Below are 11,823 nucleotides of genomic sequence, written 5' to 3'. Positions count from 1 at the left end.
CATACATACAAACTCAAAGAAAATATAAGATTTGTATAAAGTATTTTGATACAACTCTATTGTTATATATTCACCATGTTAAACAAAAATAAATGTGAAAATAAGAATGATTTTTATAGATGATAAAAATGGAATACATGATTTAAAATCAACCAAAAAAGCAAAATGGTTTTTCCATTCAAGTGATGGGTTAGTGGTTAAACTATTCATGTCAGATGGATGTTATTATTAAATAATAAAATACATAAAATTCTAGAAAATATAGAAATTTATCGATAATTTTGGGTACATTCGTGATAGAAAAGTGTGATTAATGAGAATTGTTTTCATTAATGATAGAAATGTGATAAAAAATAAAGAGCATTAATATCTAACACATGACCCAACTAACCATATTAAATGGTTCAATAGTTTAATTAATTAGGTCATCGTAGGCAAGTGGTTTGGGAGGGATGAAAATAGATAAAATCATATTTGAATTAGGGTATATTCAAATCTGATATGATCCAAAGATTCGACCAAATCTCATAAATATTGATTTGAATATAAATCCGATTAAGATGTTAGATATTCGAATCTGATATGATCCTATTTAATTTTTAGAAAAGTAATAAATTATTAAAAAAAGAAAAATATAATAATTAAAATAAAAACAAAAAATATAAGTGTTTTTCAACTATTTCCATCATATAAAAGGTTTTACAAAAATGCAAATAACACATTTATAAATAAATAATAAATAATGTATGTATTATATATAAATAATATATATATTATAATATAAATAATTGATTTTACCACAATATTAAAAAACCAATGTTCAAACAATATACTGGAATTGCATTTCCTCTAGGTAAATAAGTAATTTTGATTATCTCATAACCTAAACAATAAAAAATATAAATATAATTTTTTAATAAATTTCATAAAAAAATTTGAACATACATTAATATTATATATTCTTCATATTAAACAAAAATAAGTTTGAGAAAATGAGAATTATTGTTAGTAAATATAGAAATGGCTAAAATACAAAGAAACAAATGAATTAATGTCTTAATCATAGTCCATTTTTCTGGTTAAATAGGTTAATGGTTCAACCAGTATTTGGTTACTGATTATCATCATCATCATCATCATTTGATACTGTCACGTGCGAAAATAAATGTGGAAATAAGAATTATTTTTATTGATGATGAAAATGTAAAACATTATTTAAAATCAACTGAAAATATAAAATGATTTTTCCATCCAAGTGGTGGGTTAGTGGTTCAATTATCCATGTCAAATGAATCAACAGAATAATAAAATACATAAAATTCTATAAAATATAGAAATTTGTAGATAATTTTAGATACATTCTATAATATCCTATATTCATCATATAAAAAAGTGTGATTAATGAGAATTATTTTCACTAACGATAAAAATGAGATAAAAATTAGGGTAAAAAAATAAAAAGCATTAATGTCTAACACATGACCCCACTAACCATGTCAAATGTTTCAATGATTTAATTAATTAGGTCATTGTAGGCAAGTGGTTTGGTAGGGTTGCAAATAAATCAGATCGGATTTGAATCGGGGTATATTTGAATTCGATTCAATCCAAAGGTTTGATCAAATCTAATAAATATTGATTCAAATATGAATTTGATCAATATGTTGGATATCCAAATTTGATACGACCCTATTTAATTTACAAAAATAATAAATTATTAAAAGGAAAAGAAAATATAATAGTTGAAATAAAGAAAAACAAAAATATAAGTATTTTTCAACTATTTTCATCATATAAGAAGCTTATCAAAGTGCAATATAAATAACATATATATTATATATAAATGATATATATATAAATAATTGATTTGAACACAATATTAAAAACCAATATTCAAACAATATATTGGAATTGCATTTCCTCTTGATAAATAAGTATTTTTTATTATCTCATAAATTAAATAATAGAAAATAAAAATATAGAATATTTTATAAATTCTATAGAAAAATTCAAACATTCATTAATATTATATATTCTTCATATTAAACAAAAATATGTTTGAAAAGGTAAGAATTATTGTTAGTAAAAATAGAAATGACTAAAATATAAAGAAAAAAATGAATTAATGCCTTAATTAGGGGTGCAACTTTTTCGGGTTAGGGTTGCGATTTTGTCAAAATTTCAATAGGCCCGACCTGGAACCCGAGCCCAAAATAGTGTAAATTGTTAACTCAGGCCAACCTGATTTGCACCCCTAGTCTTAAATCATAGTCAATTTTCCTGGTTAAATAGGTTAGTGGTTCAACCAGTAAAGTCATTTGGTTGCTTGCTATTATCATCATCATCATTTGATATTGCCACGTGCAATGTATGTACACTTTTACTAGTATATATATATATGTGTGTGTGTGTGTGTGTGTGTGTGTGTGTGTGTGTGTGTGTGTGTGTGTGTATAGTTCGATCTTATTTAGAAATTGGCATATGGGGGATGCCCTCATTCGAATTCATTGAATATGTGGCTTATTTGCCCCTTATAACATACATTGACATTTTCAAAGATTTATATCCCGGATGTTGTTATCCATGATTCTAGAAGAGCTCTCTATAAAAAATACGGGTTAATTTTGGCTGTTGGGGGTCAATAACCTTTCTTATTGAGAGAGTTTCTGAATTGGGCACATTCACGGCAATTCACCAATTCATGGGCATGCTTTTGTTTTAACTCGAAATAAATCAAAAGGCAATTACTAATTTGCCCACTCTCATGTTAACGTGCCCAACTCAGAAACTCTCTCAACAGGAAAGACTATTGGCCCCCAACAGCCAAAGTTTTTCCCAAAAATACTGATTAAAAGGTTGGGAAGGACTTTGAAAAGTTTTCCATGGAGCCAAGGCTCTTTAACTGTTTGGTGGGGTATTTCATCTTTGTGATTTCAAGCGTTAAACACTTCCGAACAATGGTGAGAATGTGAAAAGTCTTTGCCTTGAGAGTTTGCAAATGCTCTTTGTGCTGTCTAGACCTGTTCATGGGCCGGGTGGCCCGACAGGACGGCCCGGCCCCCAGACGGGCTTGAATAGGCTTTTTGGCCCGCAGGCTTAACCTCGGGCCAAAAAGCCCAGCCCACATAAAATTCGATCCGAGCTCGGGCTTTGCCAAAATAGCCCGGCTTGAGCCCGACCCGACCCAACCTATAGTTAAACCTAAGTAAAAACCCTATGTGATATCCATTTGAATAAATTTTTTGATTATTGTTGATTCACTTGTAAGTCCATTGTTCATTTAAATAGGGGAAAAAAACATCTGAATTAAAATAAATAATGTCCATTTGAATAGGGAAAATTTTGAATTTCTTTTATTAGGTCAGGCTTCAGGCTTGGGCTTCAGGCTTTTTATCAGGGCCGGGCTCGGGCCCAAGTTATAGGCCCGTTGGTCAGGCCGGGCTCAGGCTCGGGCCTAACATTTTTCTGTTAATAAAATGTAAAAGCCCGACCCGACCCATGAACAGGTCTAGTGTTGTTTATGTACGCTATACGACCAGTCCACCTGAGTGTTTATCCCGTTAATTTATTCAGTAAAAATCTTATCACGTAGCAAAAATAAAAAATAAAAAAGTACGCTACACGATGTACTTGAATGCATTTGGTCCCGATACGGTCTATTTGCACAATAAAGTTGGGATGGAACCAAGATGAGATGCAATTGAATAGCTAGGGAAAAGGTCATCAAGTTCTTTGAGAGTTTGGACCTTTGGATTTTTTTTTGGCTCAATATGTTGAGGAGCAATTCTTATTATCATTTTAGTGTGAGCTAGGGGTGTAAGTCAGGCGGGTTGGGCCCGAGCTCGAGGTCAAGCCCTATTTTCTTAATCTGAGTTCAGCCGCCCTGTAATTTGATGCACTCAGGTTGTTCAATGAATCCATTTAAAACTATACATATATAAATATATATATGCAAATATATATACATATACTTATGTATGTATATATGTATGTAAATGTTGCATACATATTTATGTATATATATATATATATATATTTGTATATAACATATATACAAATATGTATGTACACATATATGTATGTATGTATGTATGTATAAATATATATAATTGGGCCAGGTTCAGGCTACCTAAAGGCTAGGCCTGAGCCCGGCCGAAAAAATAAAAAAGCCCGACTTCTTGGGCCCAAGCCTATCCCGAGAACCGAAAATCCAAGCCCAACCCATGTAAAATTCTGGATTGAACCGATTCAGGTTCGGGCTGAGCCCGCCCAAGTTGCACCCCTCCTGTGAACATGCTAGTCTTGGAATCATGCTCTGATCCAATAACATCCCACTAATTAATTATAGATTCTTTTAATTAGGGGTTTTTACATGGGACAATATATTAAAATAAATAAAAATTTGTAAGGGGAGTAAACCATAAATTTACTTTAGTAATAGGTTATAGGCCAAGGAGATATCATATGTTGTTGTACTCATTTCCCATTTAATGTAGGACCTTGATACTATTAAGGGTCCATTTGGATCAAAGTTGAATAAAATATACCATTTTTTAATTTGGTCACTTTCTCATTGAAAGCATAGGAATGTAACTTGAATAACAACTTTTCTCTTCATTTGAATCCCTCTCATTAACTCTTATTTAATTTATTAACTCCCATTGACATTCATTAAATCATGTTATTGACTAGAATGCCCCTATTTTTTGAATTTGTTCATTTTTTAGTTGTGAGGGTACAAATGTAATTTGAATTATTACATTTCTCCTTATTCCATTTCCTCTCATTAAGTCTTATATTTAGGGTGTTAATTCCCATTCTTTCATAGAATCTTATATTAATTAATCACATTAAAGAAAATAAATATGACAAAAAAAAATATTTTTATTGATAATAGAAACAAAATACAAGTTTAAAACTAATTCGGAAACGGAATTGTTTTCTTCTTTGGTGGTGAACCAACAATTCAACCTATTAAGGAAAATGTGTCATCCCATTTGATGTCATAATTAAATGATAATAAAAGTTAAAAATGATGAAAACACTGAATAAATGTATAAAAAATACAAATAAAAATATAAAAAAGGATATTAAACAAAAATAAGTGTGACAATAAGAATAATTTTTATAGACATAGAAATATAAATTGTAAAAAATAGAAATATATTATTTATTATCATCATAAAAAATTGCCATGTACAAAACACATGCACATTTACTATTCCCAATGGGTCTACAACTGAGGTCAAAGCCAAATCTCCATGTGACAAATTGACTTGTGCTCAAAATGGTAACTAGATGTTCTTTAATTTATTTTATCCTCTAATAATGAGACACTTCTTGTAGGATACAAATTGGCTTGGTCAATATTTTTTGTAGAATAAATGAATATAGGGAGGGAAACAAGCCAATGAGGACAAGAGCTTGTATGTTTGACAAAACAAGGTCTTCTACCAAGGTTTTTAATCGGGTATGATACATGTTCGATTTGAATCCACTTTAATATCTATAAAATAAAGAACTAAAAGATTATAAAAATATTAATTATTTCTTAATTTCTATAATAAATCTATTCAAATATAAGATATTAATCTATACTACTATTAAAATTGAAGTGTGAGTGATAGCACAAAACTTTTGTTTGACTAAAATATCTCAATTTTTGAATTTGGTCCCTTCTCTAATTGTAGGGAAAAAAATGTAATTTGAACAATCACTTTTCTCCTTATTCAAATCCATCTCATTAAGTATTATATTTAAGTTACTAATTCCCATTAACATTCATTGAATCCTATTTTTGACTAGAATACTCCTACTTTTGAACTTGGTCCCTCTCTAATTAGGGGGTACAAATGTAATTTGGACTATTACATTTATCCTCATTCAATTTCCTCTCATTAAATCTTAGACCCATTTGTTTTTCAAAAGGCCATTCACTCTAGGTAAATGCACTTACCAAGTAAATGATTCCTGAGAAACACTTACTGAAATAAGCTCATTTACCCATGTTCTTTTTATTCATAGTTAAGTTATACAATGGCTTTTTTTATTCACAAAATCTAATTTTAGAATGGGCAAAATTGTCCTATTATGTTTCGTAAACTTTTCCCTTCCTACCTAAGAGATGGATACCACTGATCAATGGAAAATAACTTTATTGCAAGACCCCTAGGAAAGTTGGTCAATAGAAAGTCAGGAACTACTTTCCTCCCTCCTATTTCCAAAAAAAATGAATGGGGTCTTATACTTAGGGTATTAATTCTCATTCTTTCATTAAATCCTATATTAATTAATAATATTAAAGAAAAATAAGTGTGCCAAAGAATAATTATTTTTATTGATGATAAAAATAAAATACAAATTTAAAATCAACAAAAAAATGGAGTTATTTTCCTATTTGGTGGCAAGTCAATAGTTCAACTTTTTGCATCAAATGTGTCAATCCTAAATGTCATAATTAAATGATAATAAAAAGTTAAAAGATAAAAACACACAAAAGTATAAAAAATACAAAAAATATATAGAAAAGATTTGGGCACACCTTTAATATACATCATATATTGATCATATTAAACAAAACGTAGTGTGACAAATAAGAATCATTTTTATAGACAAAACTATAAAAATTGTAGAAAGTTTTGAAAACATATTATTTACTAGCATCATTATCATCATCATAAAAAATTGCCATGTACAAAGCATGTGCACACTTTACACTTAGTAGTCGGATCAAATGGGATAAAATATTATGCATCTGATCAAATTATTAAATATATGCATGTTCTAAGATTAACATTCGAAATAACTAGATCCGATTTGAATCCAAATTCCATCTGATATGAACCGGTTTCAAATATCTCCCTTGATCCAAACAAATCGGTTCAGATCGGATAAGTCGATCCATTCACTTAATAAACCGAATTTGGATATATACCAATCCAATCCGCCATGACCCAATTTGATCCATTAATTATGAAATATTATATATCATAATATACTAATATATTATATAAATAATATAATATATTAATTATATTATATTATCAAGTTTTTTATTAAATTATAATTGAATCGGATATCCGATAAAATATTGAGATTTCAATCATACTTTCGAGGATCCAAAGAAGTCTTATCGGATTCGGATCGGATGGATTTCTTAAGAAATCGGATCAAATACACCCCTTACCAATTAATCCGATCCGATCTGTTTGCCATCCTAATGGATAGTGCTAATGCCGTATTGAATAAATCATGCACATGAAATGGCAGATATGGGATCGGTCATGCAGAGAAGTCAAAGTCTAGCGAAATTGGAATAGAAAAAAACCATTCTTTCCGTCAACATTCCGTTTCTCTAGCTCTTATTTTCTATCAAACCAAAAGACAGCGTAGATGTCTTTGACTGTTGGTCCCCAACAGCCGGAAAATATTTAACTCCTATTAATCCACGCTTCTCTCCCGGAAAATATTTTGGCTCCTACACAAAGTTTTTCCCATAATCCACGCTGCACTCCTTAGTTAGATTATATGTATACTTGGTGTAGGACAAGGGGCTATCTCATGGACAGGCTGTATAGGAGTAGGACAAGGGGCTACTATCTCCCGTTTATTGCATGCTCTTGACCAATTATATGTATAGTTGGTCAATGGCCTTTCGCAGCAGTTTTAAGTCATTAATTTGATTCTCAATATTCTTCCTGCACGACAGACATTTTTCTGGCATGGAAAACACCGATGACTGAACCCGATTTGAAGTAGCTACTTAGTAGTATCCTCTGTGTGAAAACTGAAACCGGTTGCTCTCGACAATCATGCACGTCGCTCCTCATTTCTTCTGATATCGAAGTCCTCCTCTGTTCTCACCGCATCTCTCTTCTTGTATACAACCCAACTCTGATTATATATTTATATTTGAATCTGAAAACCATATACTTGTGTCTTACAACCTAATTAAGCGAGAGTAAGGGCGCATTATGTTAATTATATCTGCTTGGGTGTTGCCATTCTTCATAAATAACTTGCCACGTGTTGCTTGTACAGGTCATATAATACAACTTTCTTCCGCCAAACTTTTTTTTTGTCTTATTCCTTTCAGCAAGAAAAAGGAATTTGATTAATTAAAAAGAGAGACTATACTCCATGCACAAAATAGTTTTTGTAAAGAAAAAACAGAAAAATTTATAAATAATAAAAATGAGGGGGCATGAGATGAGACCTTATCCTTGAAAAAAAATAAGAGCTGAAGTTTGATAAAAAAAGCTAAAAATAAAACAACAAGAGTAATTTAAGAATGATAGATATGGGTAAATAAAAAATGAGATATCAGATGGATATTGAAAATTAATATTCGAATTTGATTAAATATTTGAATATTCGATTCGATTTGAATTCAATCGATTCATTATTTTAGATAATTAATAAATATATAAAATAAATATTTATTTATATAAAGTATATAAATATATAAATTATTTATATAATTTGATTATTATATGTATTATATAAAACATTTAAATATTTTATATATTATACATAAGAATTAAATAATTGGTTAACTTTGGATATTTATTGAATCAAATCAAGTCATATCCAAATTCGAATACGATTAACTATTCGATGTGAATAGAATATTCGAATTCAACCAATTAGATATTTGAATTTTTCGAATTCGATTCGATTATGTAGAATCTCAAATTTAAAATTGGATTTTAAAATATGACTGACATCCTTAATAAAAGGGTGGTAGCCTTTGCTTGTTTTAGAGGATCTATGAACACTTTCATAACGAGGCACTTTCTAGATCCTTTAGAATTTAGTTCTTTTTTCTTTCTCTTACTTTTTCACTTTAACCCAATCCTAATTTGAACTATTTGTCTCCTTGGGTATAGCAATTTCAATACAGGTTCAGCTTTCTTTGCAGAAGTGGCCATATAAACAAAGGTCATTACACATATATTATCAAAAACACCCCCATCTCTGTAATGACGACATTTACTATGAAGGAAGTACACATTGTCATGGATTCCAATCTCCTGTGTCACAATTCCATTGATTTAACCTTAGCTAAAGAAAATACAGCATGCCAACATTGCACTCTTCTAATCATTTGCTTGTTCCATTTGCATCATCTATTGCGATTCTATGTCAGAAAGCTTTTGCTTACCTCCCTTTACTCAGTCATGTTCCTTTTATGTGTCCTTATTGACATTTTGTTGATTTCATCTCACTTAATTTTGGAACTTGTGCAGGTGTGTTTTAATTTGCACTATTGTTCATAGAGCCATTTACCCGAACACCTAACATGTCCCCAATAATAGTATATTGATCATCAAGAATAGGATGCGGATTAGAATACTCTGGTTGCTCTGGCTCAACACTCACAGCAACTGTTGTAGGATCCCCAATCTAAGAACACTCTAGGTTACTGTCATCACTTTTCATCTTCTTAGATGAATTAGGAAGAGCGCCGATATTTGCTTCATCCTCACATCCTCCTCCTTATCATCTTGTTTCTCTTCATGTTTTTTTGTTCAACTGACAGGGGTTTTCTATGTGACCGACATTGTTACAAAAGTTACAGTAATATTGGAGGTTTTCATAAATAATCGGTTGCAAAAATCCATCCTATCTACTACCTATCCAAAGCCTTTGAGGGTCTCATAAATAATTGTTTCTCTTCCTCACAAACCCTTGCTTTATTTGTATGGGTAAGATTCAAGTTATTAGGATCAATTTTGAGCACTTGACCTACAACTTGTGATGGCTCGTAGGAAGCATTCATTATAAAGATTGAGAGGAAGTTTGGGGAACGAAATCCAAATCAATACTATAGAGGGCTTGATCCCAAGATCAAACGCTGGAGTTCATTTAAATTGCTGAAACTGATATCTTTAATCTAAAGGGAAAACTTCCTCTACTTTGGCTCGAGTGACAATTTGGTCCCCAAATTTTAAAATGCGGCAATCCAGTACCTACTGTTAACTAGTCTGTTAATCAGTCGTCAAGTGACATTTGAAAAGTCAAAAATACCCTTTAAATGCCATCTAATTTTCTTTATCAATCATTCAAATGTTGGAAAAAAACTAAACAGTCCCAAATACTAGCCTCTTTTATTCAAAAAAGTTGGTGATTGTTTAGAAGAATCTAGAATTTGGGATTGTTCGTTTTATTATCAATGTTTGCATAGCTGATAAAGAACATTAGATGGCATTCTTAGGGCATTTTTGATTTTTCAAATGTCACTTAATGGCTGATTAATGACATGTATTGGATTATTACATTTTGAAAGTTCGGATACTTGATTGTTGCATTTTGAAAATTAGAGTACTGAATTGTCGCATTTTAAAGTTTGGAAACCAAATTGTCACTCGAGCCAAACTAAAAAGTACTGATAAAGAATTTTCCCTAATCTGAAAGAACTCACTCAATTAAACTCTTAAAAAAATCATCTTCATCAGCAAATCTAATGAGAATGTTGCATGAATCCAAAGTAGTAATAACTAGGTTTTTCTTTAGGTGAAAAGTCATTACCAGAAACCCCTTAATCTCAAGGAAGGGCAATCTCCTGTTAATGCATTTACCAACAAGGGCAAACTACAATGGATCCAAAGATTTTTGTATCTTTTCTTCAATAAATAAGATGTAGGGTTCATCTCAACGTAGAGTTAGGGCTTTCTAAGCAATCACAGTCTTCTTAAGGATGACTGAAGTCAAAATGATACCAGATTGAGTAAAGATGCATAGGTCAACAACGCCTGTCGATCGATCCCCAAGGGGATTGATGGCGTTCTCTAGGGTTTCCATTTACATTGTTAAGAGAATTATGCATTCAGAGATACATTCAAACCTATGCTTCTCGAATAGTAAACTACCCTCGCACCAGACCTGTTCATGGGTCGATGCAGGCCGGATTTGCTTCTTTATAAACAGAAAATGATAGGCTTGAGCACGGGCCCGGCTTGACCATCTGGCCTAGATTTTAAATTCGAACTTGGTCCTATATAAAGCCTTAAGCCCTATTTGGGCAGATGTTTTGTAATATATGAGTTATATATTAATAATAATATATTATATATCAGATAATATATATTATATTTTATTGTGTATATACTCTTATAAGTTAGGCTCGGGCTCAAGCCAAATTTATTTGGGCAAGTCCAAACCCGGCCCAAAACATAATTAGGCCCAGTGTTTAGAGCCCAAGCTCAAGCCCGTGAGCTTAAATGTTTGTCCAAACCCGACATAGAACGGGTTGGGCCGGGCTAATCCGTCAGGATTACCCAGTCCATGAATAGATCTACCCCGCAGAAAATAATTAATAATATTGTGGGTCAGATTATATAAAATAAGAAGAGTTGATCTTCAATGTTGAAATACATGCGCCATTCTGTTACTTCACCTATTTACGTAAATGAAATATAGATTGCAAAAGAAAAGGAGTTAGGCGCTGTATATGATCGTGAAATGCTTGGTCTGCCCATTGGATCAAACAAAAAACGCGTCCTTAATATTGAAGCTGATCAATTTCTATGAGAGAAAGAAGAATTGGTTGAATTAGTTTTCATTCTGTTGGTTAGTTGCGTTCGTTGGCCACAACACTAGGGATCCGTTTCTTATCAGTTTTCATTGTGTTGTTGAAGGAATGCATGCTACCTGACCAAAGCAGCAGTCAGCCTGAGCCATACGAAGAGGGAGAGGATGTGAAGCGCTTCTTCACTCTTGTTGGTTATCAATGAGCTCGAACAACCTGTCGGTAGCAATTGTTTGGGCCCCCAACAACAAAGCGAAGCTTTTTGCAATAAGCCCAAACCCAACGCCCAAGCT

Source organism: Nelumbo lutea, chromosome 3, assembly GCF_056320005.1.
Source record: "Nelumbo lutea isolate HS-2025 chromosome 3, American lotus-T2T, whole genome shotgun sequence".
NCBI classification, from domain to species: Eukaryota; Viridiplantae; Streptophyta; class Magnoliopsida; order Proteales; family Nelumbonaceae; genus Nelumbo; species Nelumbo lutea.
This window is presented reverse-complemented; position numbering follows the sequence as displayed.